Here is a 19,514-nt window from a genome sequence, read left to right on the forward strand (position 1 = left end):
CTCAGATTCTTGATGATTTAATAAAAACAATTAATGAGTAGATGTACACCCCTTTAAGATTTAAAGTACAGGTGCCAGTGCCATGCCACTTTTTATTACTGTTGCTCTATAGTACTACTTGAGATCCATGATGAAATTACCACCAGGAAATCTCTTATTGTACAGGCATGTTTTTTTATCAATTCTGGGTTTTTTGTTTTCCATATGAAACTGAGAATTGTTCTTTCAAGGTCTGTAAAGAGTTGTGTTGGTATTTTGATTGTAATTCCATTGAGTCTGGAGATTTCTTTTGGTAGAGTGGCCATGTTTTACTATGTTAATCCCACCAATCTTGGAGCATGGGAGATCTTTCCATCTTCTGATATCTTCCTTAAAGTTTTGTCTTTTGTATACAGGAAGGCTTCAGATATATTTTTATTTAATTTTGTATCCAGCCACCGTACTGAAGGTGTTTATCAGTTGTAGGAGTTCCCTGGTTGAATTTTTAGGGTTATTCATTTGTACTATCACATCATCTGCAACACATGCTGGATTGGATATGGAGAAAAGGGAACCCTCCTCCATTGCTGATGGAAATGTAAACTTGTACAACCACTTTGGAAATCAGACTGGTGCTTTCTCAGAAAATTATGAATAATGCTACTTCAAGATTCAGCTATACAACCCCTGGGCATACATTCAGAAGATTCTGAACCATACAACAAGGACATTTGCTCAACTATTCTCATAGCAGCTTTGTTCATAATAGCCAGAATCTGGAAACAACCTAGATGATGTCCCACAACTGAGGAGTGGATACAGAAATTGTGGCACATTTACACAGGGCAGTACTACTCGGTATTTAATAACAAGGAAATCAGCAGGCAAATGGATAAAACTAGGAAAGATCATCTTCAGTGAGGTATCAGACTCAGAAAGACACACATGGTATATACTCACTTCTAAGTGGATATTAGTCATGTAATATAGAATGAAGCATATGAAAATCTATAGTCCTAAGGAAGCTAACCAACAGGGAGGACCACAGGGAAGATGTTTAATCCTCATTCAGAAAGGCAAATGGGATAGACATTGTTAATGTGAGAAGACAGGGAACAGGGCAGGAACCTAGCACAGAGGCCCTCTAAAAGAATCTACCTAGGAGGGTATTGAAGCAGATGCTTAGACTGATAGCAAAACTTTGGGTAGAGAGCACAGAATCATTTGGAAGATTCAGGAGATAAAGATCTGGATAGGCCAGGCACTCCACAAGGAGACCAAAAGAGCAAAAATAAATATGGGCCCTGGGGTTCCTGCTCCAACCAAGGACCATGCATGGAGAACAACTAGAGCCCCTGTTCAGATGTAGCCCATAAGTATCTCAGTCTCCATGTGGATTTCCTAGTAAGGGTAGGAAGGGCTTTCTCTGACATGAACTCAGTGGCTGGCTCTTTGATCACCTACTCCTGAGAGGTGCAGCCTTGCCAGGCCATAGAAGAAGCGGGTGCAGCCATTCCTAGTCAGTTTAGATAACATAGGCTAGTATAATATAATAGGGGAGGAGGACTTCCCCTATAAGTGGACTAGGAAAGGGATATAGGGAGAGAAGTAGGAGGTAGGTTGTGACATGCAGAAGGTGAGGGGTGGGCCTGCATTCAGTATACAAAGTGAATTAATTGTAATAATCAATAAAAATGTGTTTTTTTTCCTGGGATGAGTGGACTTAGGCAACTGTCTCCTAACAACAACTGAAAAGAATACTATTTCATTTCTACACATTTTCCTTTTCCTGTAATACTATTTATAATAAATACCCCTGATAAAATTCAGTGGTATGTTTTATATTCCTGGTATCATAATATAGCATAACATATTACAAATCAAAATTTGACATGTTAAGCATATAAAAAGTTTATGAAAAAATGGCTTGAATTTTCAAAAGAGCAAAGAGTATTTATTTAAAACTCTAGAGGGTAAAAACTGGAAGAAAAAATGATGGAAGAATAAATAATAATATATAAATAAATTAATATCTCTTACATAAATTACAACATTTTGTTTATTGAGATCTTAAAAATATAGACAGAACACTTTTCTTTCTTTTTTATTATTATTATTAATTACACTTTATTCATTTTGGATCCCCCATGAGCCCCTCCCTCCTCCCCTCCCGATCCTACCCTTCCTCCCCTATCTGCATGCATGCTCCTCCCCAAGTCCACTGATAGGGGAGGTCCTCCTCTCCTTCCTTCTGATCTTAGTCTATCAGATCACATCAGGAACGGCTGCATTGTCTTCTTCTGTGGCCTGGTATGGCTGCTCCCCGCTCAGGGGGAGGTGATCAAAGGGCAGGCCAATCAGATTGTGTCAGAGGCAGTCCCTCTTCCCATTACTATGTAACACACTTGGACACTTAACTTCCATAGGCTACATCTGTACAGGGGTTCTAGGTTATCTCCATGAATAGTCCTTGGTTGGAGTATGAGTCTCTGGGAAGTTCCCTGTGTTCAGATTTTCTTGTTCTGTTGCTCTCCTTCCTGTCCTCTCCAGCTCTTGCTATTTCCCACTTCTTATATAAAATTCCATTCACTCAGCCTGACAGTTGGCTATCAGGCTCAGCATCAGCTTTGATAGTCTGCAGGGCAGAGGCTTTCAGAGGCCCTCTGTGGCAGGTTGGATACGTAAACAAAACTCAGCAATCTGTTGCATACAAGAAACACACCTAAGGCACAAAGATAGACATTACCTGAGGGTAAAGGGTTGGAAGACCACTTTCCAAGCAAATGGACCCAAGAAGCAAGCAAGAGTAGCCACTCTAATATCTGATAAAATAGACTTTCAACCAAAATTAATAAAAACAATGGGGAAGGACACTTCATACTCATCAAGAAAAAATTCCACCAGGAAGACATCACAATCCTGAACATCTATGCCCCAAATACAAGAGCACCCACATTTGTTAAAGAAACATTGATAAAATTTAAAGCACATATAGATCCCCACACATTAATAGTGGGAGACTTCAACACCCCACTGTCAACAAAGGACAGGTCAACAAAACAGAAATTAAACAAAGAAACAATGTCTCTGACAGAGGTCATGAATCAAATGGACCAAACAGACATTCACAGAACTTTACACCCAAACACAAAAGAATTTACCTTCTTCTCAGCACCTCATGGAGCCTTCTCCAAAATAGACCATATAGTGGGTCACAAAGCAAGCCTCAACAGATACAAGACGATTGAAATAATCCATTGTATCTTGTCTGATCACCATGGAATAAAGCTGGACCTCAACAATAACAGAAATAGCAAAAACCCTACACACACATGGAAACTGAAAAACTTGTTACTACATGACAGCTGGGTCAGGGAAGAAATAAAGAAAGAAATTAAAGTCTTTCTAAAAATCAATGAAAATGAAGACACAACATACCCAAACTTGTGAGACACAATGAAGGCAGTGCTAAGAGGAAAGTTCAGAGCACTAATTGCCTTCAAGAAGAAATTCGAGACAGCTCATTCAAGCAACTTAATGGCTCACTTAAAAACCCTAGAAAAAAAAGAAGCAGACACACCAAGAAGGAGCAGACGGCTGGAAATAATCAAACTCAGGGCTGAAATCAATCAATTGGAAACAAATAGAACAACTAAAGAATCAATGAAACCAAGAGCTGGTTCTTTGAGAAAATCAACAAGATCGACAAACCCTTAGCCAGGCTAACTAAAAGGAAGAGAGACAACACCCAAATCAACAAAAGCAGAAATGAAAAGGGGGACATAACTACAGACACTGAGGAAATGAAAGCAATCATTAGGACTTACTTCAAAAGTCTATATGGAACAAAACTTGAAAATTTAAATGAAATGGACAATTTTCTTGATCGATTCCACTTACCAAAGCTAAATGAGGACCAGGTAAATCAATTAAATAGTCCTATATCCCCCAAGGAAATAGAAGCAGTCATCGAAAGTCTCCCATCCAAAAAAAGCCCAGGACCTGATGGTTTCAGCCCAGAATTCTACCAGACATTCAAAAAAGAGCTAACTCCAGTTCTCTTCAAACTATTCCACAAAATCGAAACAGAAGCAACATTACCAAACTCATTCTATGAAGCCACAGTCACCTTGGTACCTAAACCTCACAAAAACCTAACCAAAAAAGTGAACTTCAGGCCAATCTCCCTTATGAACATTGATGCAAAAATACTCAACAAAATACTCGCAAACCGAATCCAAGAACACATCAAAGATATCATCCACCATGACCAAGTAGGCTTCATCCCAGGTATGCAAGGGTGGATCAATATACGGAAATCCATCAATGTGATCCACCATATTAACAAACTGAAAGAAAAAAACCACATGATAATCTCCCTAGATGCTGAAAAAGCCTTTGACAAAATCCAACATCCATTCATGTTTAAGGTATTGGAGAGATCAGGGATACAAGGCACATATCTAAACATAGTTAAGGCAATATACAGCAAACCTATAGCCAACATCAAGCTAAATGGAGAGAAACATAAAGCACTCCCACTGAATTCAGGGACAAGGCAAGGCTGCCCACTCTCTCCATATCTCTTCAACATAGTTCTGGAAGTCCTTGCTAGAGCAATAAGACAGTTGAAGGAGATCAAGGGGATACAAATTGGAAAGGAAGAAGTCAAATTATCACTATTTGCAGATGATATGATAGTATACGTGAGTGACCCCAAAAACTCTACCAGGGAACTCCTACAGCTGATAAACACTTTCAGCAAAGTGGCCGGATACAAAATTAACTAAAAAAATCAGTAGCCCTCCTGTATACAAAAGACAAAAGGGCTGAGAAAGAAATTAGGGAAACAACACCCTTCACAATAGCCACAAATGACATAAGGTACCTTGGAGTAACTCTAACCAAGGAAGTCAAAGACTTGTATGAAAAAAATTTCAAATCTCTGAAGAAAGAACTAGAAGAAGATATGAGAAGATGGAAAGATCTCCCATGCTCATGGCTTGGCAGGATTAACATTGTAAAAATGGCTATCTTACCAAAAGGAATCTATAGATTTAATGCAATTCCCATCAAATTGCCAACACAATTCTTTACAGACCTGGAAAGAAAAATTTTCAACTTCGTATGGAATAACAATAAACCCAGAATTGCTAAAACAATCCTCTACAATAAAAGATCTTCTGGAGGTATCTCCATCCCTGATCTCAAGCTGTACTATAGAGCAACAGTTATAAAACCTGCATGGTACTGGCATAGAAACAGAATGGTGGATCAATGGAGCTGAACAGAAGACCCAGAAATAAACCCACACCCTTATGGACAACTGATATTTGACAAAGATGCCAAAACCATACAATGGAAAAAAGATAGCATCTTCAACAAATGGTGCTGGTCCAACTGGATGTCTACATGTAGAAAAATGAAAATAGATCCAAACTTATCACCCTGCACAAAACTGAAGTCCAAGTGGATCAAAGACCTCAACATAAAACCAGAGATATTAAATCGGCTAGAAAAAAAAAGTGGGGAATACCCTAGAACTCATTGGCACAGGAGACAATTTCCTGAACAAAACACCAACAGCATAGGGTCTAAGAGCAACAATCAATAAATGGGACCTCATGAAACTGAAAAGCTTCTGCAAAGCAAAGGACACCATCATCATAACAAAGCGACCTCCTACAGATTGGGAAAGAATCTTCACCAACCCTTTATCTGACAGAGGACTCATATCCAGTATATATAAAGAACTAAAGAAGCTGAAAAGCAGCAAACCAAGTAACCCACTTAAAATATGGGGAACAGAGCTAAACAGAGAACTCTCTGTAGAGGAATATCGAATGGCAGAGAAGCATTTAAAGAAATGTTCAACCTCATTAGCCATTAGGGAAATGCAAATCAAAACAACCCTGAGATTTCACCTTACACCCATCAGAATGGCCAAGATCAAAAACTCAAATGACAACACATGCTGGAGAGGTTGTGGAGAAAGGGGAACCCTTCTCCACTGCTGGTGGGAATGTAAACTTGTACAACCACTCTGGAAATCAATCTGGCACTTTCTCAGACAACTAGGAATAGTGCTTTCTTAAGATCCAGCCATACTGCTCCCTGGCATATATCCAAAAGAGGCTCAAGTACACAAAAAGGACATTTGCTCAACCATGTTTGTAGCAGCTTTATTTGTAATAGTCAGAAGGTGGAAACAGCCCAGATGCCCCTTAACTGAAGAATGGATGCAGAAATGGTGGTACATCTATACAATGGAATATTACTCAGCAATGAAAAATAAGGAAATCATGAAATTTGCAGGTAAATGGTTGGATCATCCTGAATGAGTTGTCCCAGAAGCAAAAAGACACACACGGTATATAGTCACTCATATAGACATACAACATAGGAGAAACCCACTAAAATCTGTACATCTAAAGAAACTAAGCAAGAGAGAGGACCCTAACTAATACACTCAATCCCCATCCTGAAAGGCAAAGAGGATGGACATCAGAAAAAGAATAAATCAGGAAACAACCTAGGATCCTGCTACAGAGGGCCTCTGAAAGCCAGAAGAAGAAAACAGGAAACAAACTAGGAACCTACCACTGAGGGCCTCTGAAAGCCTCTGCCCTGCAGACTATCAAAGCAGATGCTGAGCCTGATGGCCAACTGTCGGGCATAGTGCAGGGAATATTATGTAAGCAGTGTGAAATAGTAAGAGCTGGAGAGGACAGGGTCTCCACAAAGAGAGCAACAGAACAAGAACATTTGAACACATGGAACCTCCCAGAGACTCATACTCCAACCAAGGACTATTCATGGAGATAACCTAGAACTCCTGCACAGATGTAGCCCATGGTGTCCAAGTGGGTTACATAGTAATGGGAAGAGGGGCTGCCTCTGACATAATCTGTTTGGCCTGCTCTTTGATCACCTCCCCCTGAGGGTGGAGCAGCCTTACCAGGCCACAGAAGAGGACAATGCAGCCACTTTTGATGAGAACTAATAGACTAAGATCAGAAAGGAGAGGAGGACCTCCCCTATCAGTGGACTTGGGGAGGGGCATGCATGCAGAAAGGGGAGGGAGGGTGGGATCAGGAGGGGAGGAGGGAGGGGCTTACGGGGGGATACAAAATGAATAAAGTATAATTAATAAAATTTAAATAAAAAATTAAAAAATAAAAGAATACACATTTTAGTAGGTTATACATGTTACTTTTTAATTTGTGGGCAATATAAATATTCAAATTTTAATTACATAATAGTAATTGTGATGAATAATACAGGTACTATATATATTTTCCCTTAGTATTTTATTTTTCTGGAGGAAACAGGAATTAGGTTGACAGTTGACATCTTCTGTTGGACAGGCAAAAACCTGGATCTCTGGCAAAGGGAGCTTGCAAAATTGTACATCCACAGCAGAAATCAGTGTGTAGAATTATCAAAATGATAAAAATAAATCTGCCATATGAACAACTTATAACTCTCCTTGACATATGCACAATGGACTCAACATATTCCTTCAAAAATATTTTCTCAACCATGCTGCTCATTGCTGTTCTGTTCACAGTAGGTACAAAATGGGAACGCCTAAATATCCTTCAGCTGATATAGATAAGTGAAATGGTATGCACATAAGTATATAGAAATATAAATGATGATATTGATTTAGGTAACTCAGATCCAGAAAACAGATATCACATGTCCTATCTACTATGAAGCATGTAGCTCTAGATCTTCAGTTGTGAGTATTCACCCTACTGTGAAAGAAAAGAAAGATTGTTGTGAAAGATTGGGGGCCAACCCCAGCAGTAGATAGTTTCCATAGAGGAGGGAAGGATAAGGTGGGGCAGAAATGAGTCAGACATGGTTGTCCAAAGAAACTTAGACTCTCGACTCACTGGTAGTCAGAGTACTTCTTTATTTATATAGCTTTAATAATAAAAGATAGATTCACAATGTTCTAAAACATAGATTATATTCTTTTTGTCCCCAGACAGGTGATTTAACTGTCTCTTGGTCATAAATTTAGTCATCATTGATAAACTTTATCTTTTACTATCATTTTTCTTCATCAGTCCCATAACCTGATATTTTTGAGAATCTGAAGGCATATTTGCCATAGCCTGAAAGCCCATTCTCAGGTTGGAAGCATTATCAGATTCAATGGCAGTAGATAGAATATCTTCAAGCCAGCTTTGGCATATTGCTTTGTCCCAAGAAGTATATTATCATATTTTAATGGACAGCCTCAAGAAAAACAATTTACGCCAAAGCAGCAACAGTTATTATTCAATTCCTGGCATAATGCATTGTCTATACCTCATATCTTTGTAGAATTTACTTATGTGCTAAATCTAGGTATTCTTTCATTATTTTGGTCATACAACACCACAGTGATACTGTGAAAGCTGATATTTCTGGGAAAAGGAGGCCCTAATACCTCACTTTAAAAATGATTTTTATAAAATATTCTTTGTCCATCATTAAAGACCCTAGTGTAATGTGAAAATATCTCCAGCCATTCATTTACATCTTTATCTAGTCATTGAGAACATACCATATATAACTCCTAACATATATAACTCTTATATGCCAAGTAATCATCTGTGGACACAGAAGTACAATGTATTTAATCTCAAATACTATCAATTCTCCTAGCTCTAGAAACTTTTTTTGCCATTTTAAGAGTATGTTGTTCTGATTATTTTCTTCTTGAGAAAGCACAAGGGTAGATTTTGCAAGACTATCTTGGAGCTGAAGTCTCATAAGGAGTTTTCTGCCATTTTTATGTGAGTTACAACTTCCATGAGGAAGACATTCATGTAGGGCCAGATAATTGATATTCCCCCTAAAAATTAGAGTAGCAGTATGCTCAGGATTTTTCTAGGGAAGCTTAGAAGCAGTACTCCAGGGTGAAGGCATAAATGATTCATTAAAAAAATTTCCATTGCTCCAATGTCTTCAGGTTGTACATGTATTGAAAACCCTCGAAGCATGTAGCAAGTGGAGATCAAGACCAAGCCTGAAAGATAGCATGAAGGCTATTGTAACATGCAACTCAGCTATGCTGGATCTTTGTCAAATAGCTGTGCTGACTTCATGGCTTTAACTGTATATGAACTTTGGCGAGGTTTTAATCCATTTGGAGGTGACTTTCAGTGAAAATAAGCTCCTATTTCTATGTTTCTACATATATACATCTAGTTTGGTCAGCACCATTTATGAAGATTTTATCTGTTTTTCCAGTGTATTTCTAGCTTTCCAGTGTGTATTTCTATGTTTTGTTATAGTACTAGTGCATTTACATAATCAAATATTACTCAGACATTTAAAAAATCAAATCATGAAACATGAAGGTAAATGTACATTTGCAGGTAACTGAGAGTGAGAGAACCTAGACCTCAAAAGAGAAATAGGGTATGTATTTTTTTTACGTATATATTAGTTGCAAGATGTATGATATGCAAGCAACTGAACATAATATTGCAGGGGATACATACAGATTAAGAACTGGAGGTTAGGGGAGGCAGAAATTTCTCCATAGGAAAGGGAAATAAATACTTGGAACAAATGGAAGGTGGGCTAAAAAGATAGAATTGAAGGGGATTGGGAAAGGAAGAGGGCAATGAAAAGGTAACATGAGGAAAGACAGGTAAAATTAAGGGTCATTTGTTTGGTGCAGTGAAAACCTAATGCAATAGATACTTTCTAAAATATATACATATAAGAAGCCAATATAAATGAAATCACCACACAAGAAGAAAGTCCCAACTGGAAATCTCTTGTCACTAAATTAAGCATCCAGTACTGGTAATGGTTTATATTTAACTGAGGTATTGGCCAAAGTAGTGTGATTGTAATGCCAAAACAATACATGCTTTTGTCAAGACTATAGGTTGCTCTCCACAAAATGACTGGAATATCCTATTGCTTGAGACAACACTTACACAGATCATTGAACATAGATAAATAGAGCTTGTGCCTACATAGAACCTCCACACCTACATTCTAGCAACTTTGATATGGGAAGTATTCTGTAACTACAAGAAAAGAAATATAAACACTAACCCAGCTACCAAACTTTTGAACTATAATAAAGTCCTACCTGTAAGACAATATTAGTGCAACAGTTGTAGGAGTAAATAACCAATCTATAGTTTGACTTAAGGCACACTTCACATGATGCAATCCACACCTGACACTGGTTTATTGATCAAGAAAAAGAAATTACATAGCCCATGGTTCTAGGGAAAAACCAAATACTATGCTCTACTAAAAGTAATTAAATGACCCTTGCCACCATTCTGCTATACTCATAGACCAGTATCTTGTTCAGCCATCATCAAAAAAGTGTCATCCTGCATCTGCTGGAGACAAATTCAGAGGCCCATAGAGAAAATAGACAGTCAGTGAGAGACCTCAGAATATGCTCTTCAGGCTCTTCAGTAATTCAGCCAGAAGAGGGTAAGAGCTAGAAAAGATAGAGGATATCAAAGAACAAAGCACTACAAATTAAGAGGACTGAAGAATAGATAAACTGTGAGAGACTGAGGCAGCATGCACAAGGCCTTTAGTGTTCTGTCCCTAGCCCTATCTCTAATTGATCAGTGCTTCCAAATGAAAATGTACTTTTCTCCAAGGGACACTCATTTTATCCAAGGGACTACTCTTAATTTTATTTTTAAGAGTACATTCCAAAAGATAGATGGCCAAAAATTTCCCTCACTGGCAAGTTTGGATTCTCATGTCCTAGAATTCTGGCATTCATTTAAAAATTTTTTTATCATAGTTCTCATTTTAATTTGCTGAAGATTGTTTTCTATTTTTAAAGCTACATATCCTCTGTGTGTATACCATTGTTTCAAGTTTAATATTTTATGAGATTCCTGCATGTATGAACAAGTCTGCATCATTTCCCAATTTGGGCTCATTTACTTTTTTTTTTCCTACTCAGATGTGTTTGCTTTTTTCTTTTTGTTATTTTATTTTCTTATTCAACATTATGGCCCTCCTTGTTTAATATGAAGGTAAATTTAGACAGGATAGAAGGGGAGATGGGAAAGAGTTGCCAGGATTAGAGGAAGGGAAAACTTTAATCCGGATGAATATATAAGTAAAGTGACTATTTTTAAAAGAAAAAAAAGGAGAAGGAGGAGGATGAAGAGAAAAAAAAGAAGAAGGAAGAATTGGAGAAAGAAGAAAAGCAGGAGGAGATTAGAGAAAGGAAAAACTTTAATCCAGATGAATATATATATAAAGTGACTATTTTTAAAAGAAATAAAGGAGGAGGATGAAAAGAAAGAAAAAGAAGAAGGAAGAGTTGGAGGAAGAAGAAAATGAAGAAGAAGAAGAAGAAGAAGAAGAAGAAAACAAAAATTGTGTCAGAAGAAATGTTAAAGAGCCATGCACAAAAGATCCAGAAAATCTAAAAAGTAAAAAAAAAGTAATTTATGAATAATAGAAATAGAAAAAGAAGAAAAACCTCACATCAAAATCCTAGAAAATATTTTCAGCAAAATAATAGAAGAATGTATCCTTAACCTAATGAAGAAGGGGTAGCCTATAAAAGTACAAAACATATATAGAGCAACAATTAAAGTGTACCGAAAAGAAATTGTGCTCAGCACATAAAATCAAAACATTAAATGTAAAGAAGAGTATATTAAACAAAGAAGGGATATGAAAAGCTACAAGTTGAAAATCCTAAGTTGCATATCAATTCAGGCTCTTTAGAGTAACTCCTGATGTCTCAAGAGAGATTCTAAACCTAGAATGGCTGAGTCAGATTATATATAATCTTTGAGGGACCCTTATTCCTATATCCAGTAAACTTTCAATAATAAATGAGGAATAAAGATATATTGCATAATAAAACCAAATATGAGCAGTATCTCTGTAAAACTTCACTACAGAAGCCAATCAATGAAATACTCCACTCTAAAGTGTTAACCACACCCAAGACAACACAAATAATGAATCATCCCAAGCATCAAATCAGAAGGCAAAAACCCCCACCATAACTACAAAATAAAGGGAAATAATAAACATTGCTCATTGAAATCTCTCAACTTGGATGTTCAATTCTCCAATAGAAAGACAGGAACTAACAGAATGGACTAGACAACAAGTCCATTCTTCTGCTGTATCTACTGACACTCTTTATCATCCAGGTTGGACAGCATCTCTGTGTAAAAGGATGAAAGGAGACAGTAGAAGAAAGTCGACCAAAAAGAAGTTTAGAGGAACTTTATTTTATACAGTTCACACAAACAAATACTAAAATTCTTGAGTCAATTTAAAAGAGAGTATTACTGTACACACTGAATGAGGAGTTCCACCATTATCCATATGAAACAGATGACTTGGGCTGGTCCAGCACACATCTACACTCATGTTTACTGAAGCAAAGCTTACCATGTGCTAAGATAGAATGGACTTGATTGTCCTGAATCACATGAGTGCAAAATATAATATTATTCAATTTTTTTTATTCATGGAAACATGTACTTTCATTTTTATGAGATTTTTAATATAATCACATTATTTCTTGTTTATTTGTCTTCCCTACAAATTCTCTTATACAACCCTCCTTTGGCTCTTTCAATTTCAAGTCTTTTGTTGCCAATAAATGTTATTACATGTATCATGCATGTGTGTGTGTGTGTGTGCATGTGTGCAAGATGGAGTATTACACTGCAATGAAAAATAAGGAAATCATGAAATTTGCAGGTAAATGGTGGGACTTGGAAAGGATCATCCTGAGTGAGCTGTCCCAGAAGCAGAAAGACATACATGGTATATACTCATATAGACATATAACATAGGATAAATCTACTAGAACCCTGAACATCTAAAGGAACTAATCAAGGGAGCAGACACTGGCTAAAATTCTCAATCCCCATCCCAAAAGGCAAAGAGGATAGACATCAGAAGAAGAAGAAAACAGGAAACAACCTAGGAACCTGCCACATAGGGCCTCTGAAAGGCTCTGCCCTGCAGACTATCAAAGTAGATGCTGAGACTTAAGGCCAACTGATGGGCAAAGTGCAGGGAATCTTAAGGAGTGGGAAATAGTAAGATCTGGAAAGGACAGGAACCCCACAAGGAGAGCAACAGAACCAGAAAATTTGAACACAGGGGTCTCCCCATGGACTCATATTCCAACCAAGGAACATGCATGGAGATAACCTAGAACCCCTGCACAGATGTAGTCCATGACAGTATAGTATCCAAGTGGGTTCCATAGTAATGGGAAGAGGGACTGCCTCTGACATAATCTGATAGGCCTATTCTTTGATCACCTCCCCCTGAGGGGAGAGCAGCCCTACCAGGCCACAGATGACAATGCAGCCATTCCTGAAAACATTTAACATTTCAAGAAAGGCAATCATTTTACTTTGAAATTGTGGATGAACTCCAAATGTATCATCAAAATTTTGACCTGAGCTAGACACAGAAATAAAACATTGTCTGACTTCAGTCCTAATTGGGCTAAAAGCAGTCAGTACCCTGAAATAAGAGTTGAATAGTCAGTATTAGAGCCTGAACATCAGGGTGGAGTGGCATGACTTGTCAAAGAACACATTTCAGTGACAAGAGGAATAATATAAAGAAATACTTCAGGGTGCATGGATAAGAGCTATTACTAATAGCTTACATTGTTTACTTGAGAAAAATTCTGTGTATATTTTTTAAATCTCAATAACCAAAATGTTAGAATTACTTTGTAAGAGATATCAATTTATTTTATATTATTTATTCTTCCATTAATTTCCTTCCATTTTCATCCTCCTGAATTTTAAATAATCATGTTTTGCTCTTTTTCAAGCTACTTTTTTTCATAAACTATTTTTACACACTTAACATACCAAAATTTGATTTGTGCAATATTTTACAATATTATAATACTAGGAATATATGACAAACCACTGAATTTTATCAAGGGTATTTATTATATATAGTATTACAGGAAAAAGAAAAATGAGTAGAGATGAAATACTATTCTTTCTAGTTGTTTTTAAGAGACAGTTGCCTGAGTCCAGCCATCTCAGGAAAAAAAAAACTCATTTTTTTATTATTACAATTTATTCACTTTGTTTTCTGGCTATAAGCCCCTCCTTCATCTTCCTCCAGTTACAAACTACCTCCCTCTTCTCCCACTATGCCCCTCTCCTAGTCCAATGATAGGAGAAGTCTTCCTTTCCTACTATCTTCTCAAGTCTTACCAAGAATGGCTGCACCTTCTTCCTCTGTGGCCTGGCAAGGCTGCACCTTCCAGGAGTAGGTGATCAAGTAGCCTGCCACTGAGTTCATGTCAGAGACAGATGCTGTTACCCTTAATAGGAAACTCATATGGAAATTGAGATACTTATGAGCTACATCTGAGCAGGGGTTCTAGGTGTTCTTCATGCATGGTCCTTGGTTGGAACAGGACCCCCAGGGCCCATATTTTTTGACTCAATTGGCCTCCTTGTGGAGGACCTCTCCCATCCAGGTCTTTCTATCTCCTGAATCCTCCATATTAGTCCATGCTCTCTGCCCAAAGTTTGGCTATGAGTCTAATCATCTGCTTTAATACCCTGCTAGGTAGATTCTTTCAGAGGCCCTCTGTGGTAGGTTCCTGCCCTGTTCCCTGTCTTCTCTCATTCCTGATGTCTATCCCATTTTTGCCCTTCTAAATGAGGATTAAGCATCTTCACTAGGGTTCTTCCTGTTGTTTAGATCCTTTAGGACTATAGTTTTTAGTATTTTAATCCTACATTATTTGACTAATATCCACATATAAGTGAGGATATACCATGAGTGTCTTTCTATTTCTGGATACCTCACTCAGAGTGATCTTTTCTAGTTGCATCCATTTGCCTGCTGATTTCCTTGTTTTTAATTGCTAAATAGTATTGCATTGTATAAACGTGCCACAATTTCTGTGTCTATTCCTTGGTTTGGGGACATCTAATTTGTTTCCAGATTCTGGCTATTGTCAATAAAGCTGTTATGAGTAGAGTTGAGTAAATGTCCTTGTTGTATGGTTGATAATCTTCTGAATATATGCCCAGGGTTGGTATAACTGAATATTCTAGTAGCACTATTCATAATTTTCTAAGCACCAGATTGATTTCCAAAGTGGTTGTACAAGTTTATATTCCCACCAGCAATCGAGGAGGGTTCACTTTTCTCCACATCCAGTCCAGCTTGTGTTGCAGATTATGTGATAGTACACATGAATAACACTAAAAATTCAACCAGGGAACTCCTACAGCTGATAAACAACTTCAGCAAAATGACTGGATACAAAATTAAATTTAAAAAACCGTGAAGCCCTCCTGTATACAGAAGACAAATGGGCTCAGAAGAAAGTTAGGGAAACAAAACCCCTTTGCAAAAGGCACTATTCATAATTTTCTGATAAAGCACCAGATTGATTACCAAAGTGGTTGTACAAGTTTATATTCCCACCAGCAATGGATAAGGGTTCCCTTTTCTCCACATCCTGTCCAGCATGTGTTGCAGATGATGTGAGAGTATACATGAATAACCCTAAAAATTCAACCAGGGAACTCCTACAGCTGATAAACACCTTTGGCAAAATGGCTGGATACAAAATTAAATTTAAAAAGATCTGAAGCCCTCCTGTATACAAAAGACAAATGGGCTCAGAAGGAAATTATGGAAACAAAACTCCTTCACAAAAGCCACAAATAACATAAAGTACCTTGGTGTGACTCTAATCAAGCAAGTGGATGATTTGCATGAAAAAAAGAACTTCAAGGAAGATATCAGAAGATCTCCCGTACTGCAGGATTGGTAGGATTAACATAGGAAAAAATGGTCACTCTACCAAAAGAAATCTAAAGAGTCAATGCAATTCCAATCAAAATACCAGCACAACTCATTACAGACCTTGAAAGAACAATTCTCAGTTTCATATGGAAAAAACAAAACAAAACAAAACAAAACAAAAAAAAAAACAGAATTGATTTTAAAAGTGCCTGTACAATAAAAGAGTTTCTGGAGGCATCTTTATCCGAGATCTCAAGTAGTACTATAGCGCAACATTAATAAAAAATGGCATGGTATTGGCACCTGTATTTTAAAACTTAAAGGGGTGTGCATCTACTCATTAATCATTTTTATTAAATCATATCAAGAAGCTGAGGGGAAAAACAAATGTAGAGGAATCAACTGCTGTCTCAGTTTTAAACTCAGTTTGAGGGTGCCCAGACAGCCAATGCTACCTTGGGCTATTGTTTCCGCTCATCAACTTTAAAACATCCATGGCTTACTATTAATAGTGTACTTTTCTTAACTTTAAATTGTTCTCTAAGATTTTTTACATCAGAGCCAAACATCTTCCCTGACCTTGTTAAACAATCTATTTTTCCAAATTGTTTTTAAGTATAATGGTCATTGCTAACAATCTATATCTATGGCTCCTTTCAAGGACAGTGGTTAATTCATTAATCTGCTCCAGTTAACATGTGAAAAGAGATCAAGCATTGTTAATTTTAAATGTCAGTGATATTTCCCAGTGAAGAGCTAGAAGCCTTCTTAAAGTTTTCATACAACTCATGTTATAAGGATTATGGACATCATAAGGGCAACAAGCAGAGATATGCTACATAAGAACACAAAGTCCTCTGGAAAATCAGTTTTTGGGATTATTCTTCTCCAAGAAAAACTCATCATGATTATGCTAACAGGGGAGCCACATTCCATGAGTTCTGCAGCTGTTTTGCTGTTGCTACTGCATGGCTATTGACAGTGGCAGAAAGCCAAAATAGTTTGCCTATAGATGGGTAAGGGGGGGAGTGAGGTTAGCTCAGGCCCTGGGAAGGAGAATTCAGGGTTTTGCATGGGCTGTACTAGCCTGGAATACCAGATAACATGGAAGGAGTGAAGGATTGCTGGGAGAAAATAGCAGGTAGATTTGATTTGGTATTTTAACTAGGAACCTCTGCCATTAGTTCCAGGTTTGAATCCTACTTCTATGGTAACATGAACTTCAGAGTGAAAAGCATGGTCTCCATTGGATAGTGATCTTCAAGTGAGCCCACAGGGAAGAAAGGTGACAAAGACAAAGATTCTGTTTTTCTTTTCTTTCTATATATCTTCTTTCTTCTCTTTGAGGGAGGGCAGTTACCCAAACTAGACTCAAATTTTTGCTTTTTTTTGTTTTTCTTACTACATTTCATTAATTGTTTTTATTTTTCACAATTTATTTATTATATATGCTGATTGAAGGTCAATCCCTCAACTCATACTGGTCTCACCCTCCCTCCATCTTCCCCCATCTCCTTTCCCTAGACCACTCAAAAGGGGAGTTCCTCTCCTCTGCCATCCACCCATACATTATCAGAACAGTGCTCAGCTATTAAAAACAGAGAAATAAAATTTCTGCTCTTATTTCTTTTTATAGGCCACTGTACTCACCACAGAAGATTTCATCCCATGAAGCTTGCCTGCAACCTTACCATGAACTAAACACTAAGTATAACTCATTTTAAAGAGTCCCACCCCAAGACACTGTTTGATTGACCATTTCACATCCAGAAACATGTGAAATTTGAAATGCTATGAAGTTTGAGACATTTCATCACAAGCATTTCAGAGATCGAGATTCTCTTGCTGCCTCTAGGGCTGTTTCCCACCAGCCCAGGAAGGCAAAAGGGGCAGAAAATGATTAGCATAAAGCTTGGAAAGCCTGCAAGCATAACTGTGGTCAGCCACTCTGGGAACCACCTCAGAAAGTAAGTTCAACTTTAATTCCAGAAAACAGAAAACAGAGGCTTATATCCCTTGGGGAGTGCCTGGGATGTTCCAAGCATAGGTGTAGATAATTGTTTAATGCTAGGCAATTCAAGGATGCTTGATTTGCATTAAAGAGCACATTCCTATTATATGAATAAGAACAAGGACACAGATCCAAATTATCCGATATTTGAAGGGAGGGGAGAATTATCAGGGATCTGTGTCAAAGGCCATCTATCAAATTTGATTGGTGGTGTCCATGTGTAAAGATACTCTCCAGATGAAGTCAGGCAGAGAAAACTCACCCTTGACATGGTTACCCATCTAGGCCAGAAGCAGAGTCATACGTGGAAAAGAAAGCCTCCTCCCTCACATCTCAAAATTCAGTCTGAGTTGTGATGGTTTTCAATAGAACCCCTGGAACAATAGGTATGTGTACACAAAGAAACTTCTACAGGCTGCCACTGTTGTGTTACTCTCAGAGTACTTCCTGGCTGGTGTTAGTTCACCATTCCCTGCATATTCATCCACTAGACTCAAAGTTTCTTGTGTAAAGTGAGGCAATTGAAAACAGTAAATATTGAGAATCAGGATTATCAATAAGTCTTCCATAAACACCTTATTATATAATACTGTTGCAGGTAATTGATATTCACCATTCATTGTATTCTTTTTAAAAATAAGTTTATTTACTTTAAAATCCAATCAAAGTCCCCCTCCTTTCTCTCCCCCAGTACTACCCTCCATTCCTATTCCCCGTATTCCCTTTACCCTTTATAAAAGGGAGGTCATTTCCATTGAGCTAGTTTTTCAGTTCTGTTGGATCTCAGTAGACCAAAGAACACAAAGGCCTTTCCATATTGCTTATAGTCACAGAATTCCTCTCCAGTAAGGGTTCTTTTATGATGATGATGACTCTAGATTTGTGAAAAGCCTCACCATTTTAACACATTCATAAGTTTTCCTCCATTATGAATCCTTTCATGATGATGAAGATTATACAAATGTGGAATGGTTTCACCATGTTAAAAGCACTCACAGGATTTCTTTCCATTAGGATTGCTTTCATGAGTGTGAAGATGATTCTAAAATCCAAAAGTTTTATTCACATTGGTTACAGACAGACAGCTTCTTTCCAGTATGTGTTCTTTTATGTATTAGGAGATGTTATGTGCAAAGGCTTTGCCACATAGGTATATTCATGTGGTTTCCCTCCAGAATGTGTGGTTGTCTTAGGAGATGATTGTTAAATGCAAAGGCTTTATCACACTAATTACCCTCACAAGGCTCCTCTCCATTGTTTTTTTTTTCATGTTTTCAGAGACTACTCTACTGTGCAAACGCTTTATCACATTGCGTATATCTATAAGGTTTCTTTCCAGTATGTGTTCTTTTATGGCTTATGAGATTACTGTTTCATGCAAAGGCTTTACCACATTCGTCACATTCATAACGTTTCTCTCCAGTGTGTGTTCTTTTATGTCTTATGAGATGACTGTTTTCTGCAAAGGCTTTATCACACTCGTTACATTCATAAGGTTTCTCTCCAGTGTGTATTCTTTTATGGCTTATGAGATGACTGTATTGTGCAAAGGCTTTACAACACTGGGTACATTCATAAGGTTTCTCTCCAGTGTGTGTTCTTTTGTGGTTTAAGAGAGCACTGTTTTGTGCAAAGGCTTTACCACACTGCTTACATTCATAAGGTTTCTCTCCAGTGTGTGTTCTTTTGTGGCTTAAGAGAGTACTGTTTTCTGCAAAGGCTTTGCCACACTCATTACATT

This window comes from Meriones unguiculatus, assembly GCF_030254825.1.
Source record: "Meriones unguiculatus strain TT.TT164.6M chromosome 13 unlocalized genomic scaffold, Bangor_MerUng_6.1 Chr13_unordered_Scaffold_45, whole genome shotgun sequence".
NCBI classification, from domain to species: Eukaryota; Metazoa; Chordata; class Mammalia; order Rodentia; family Muridae; genus Meriones; species Meriones unguiculatus.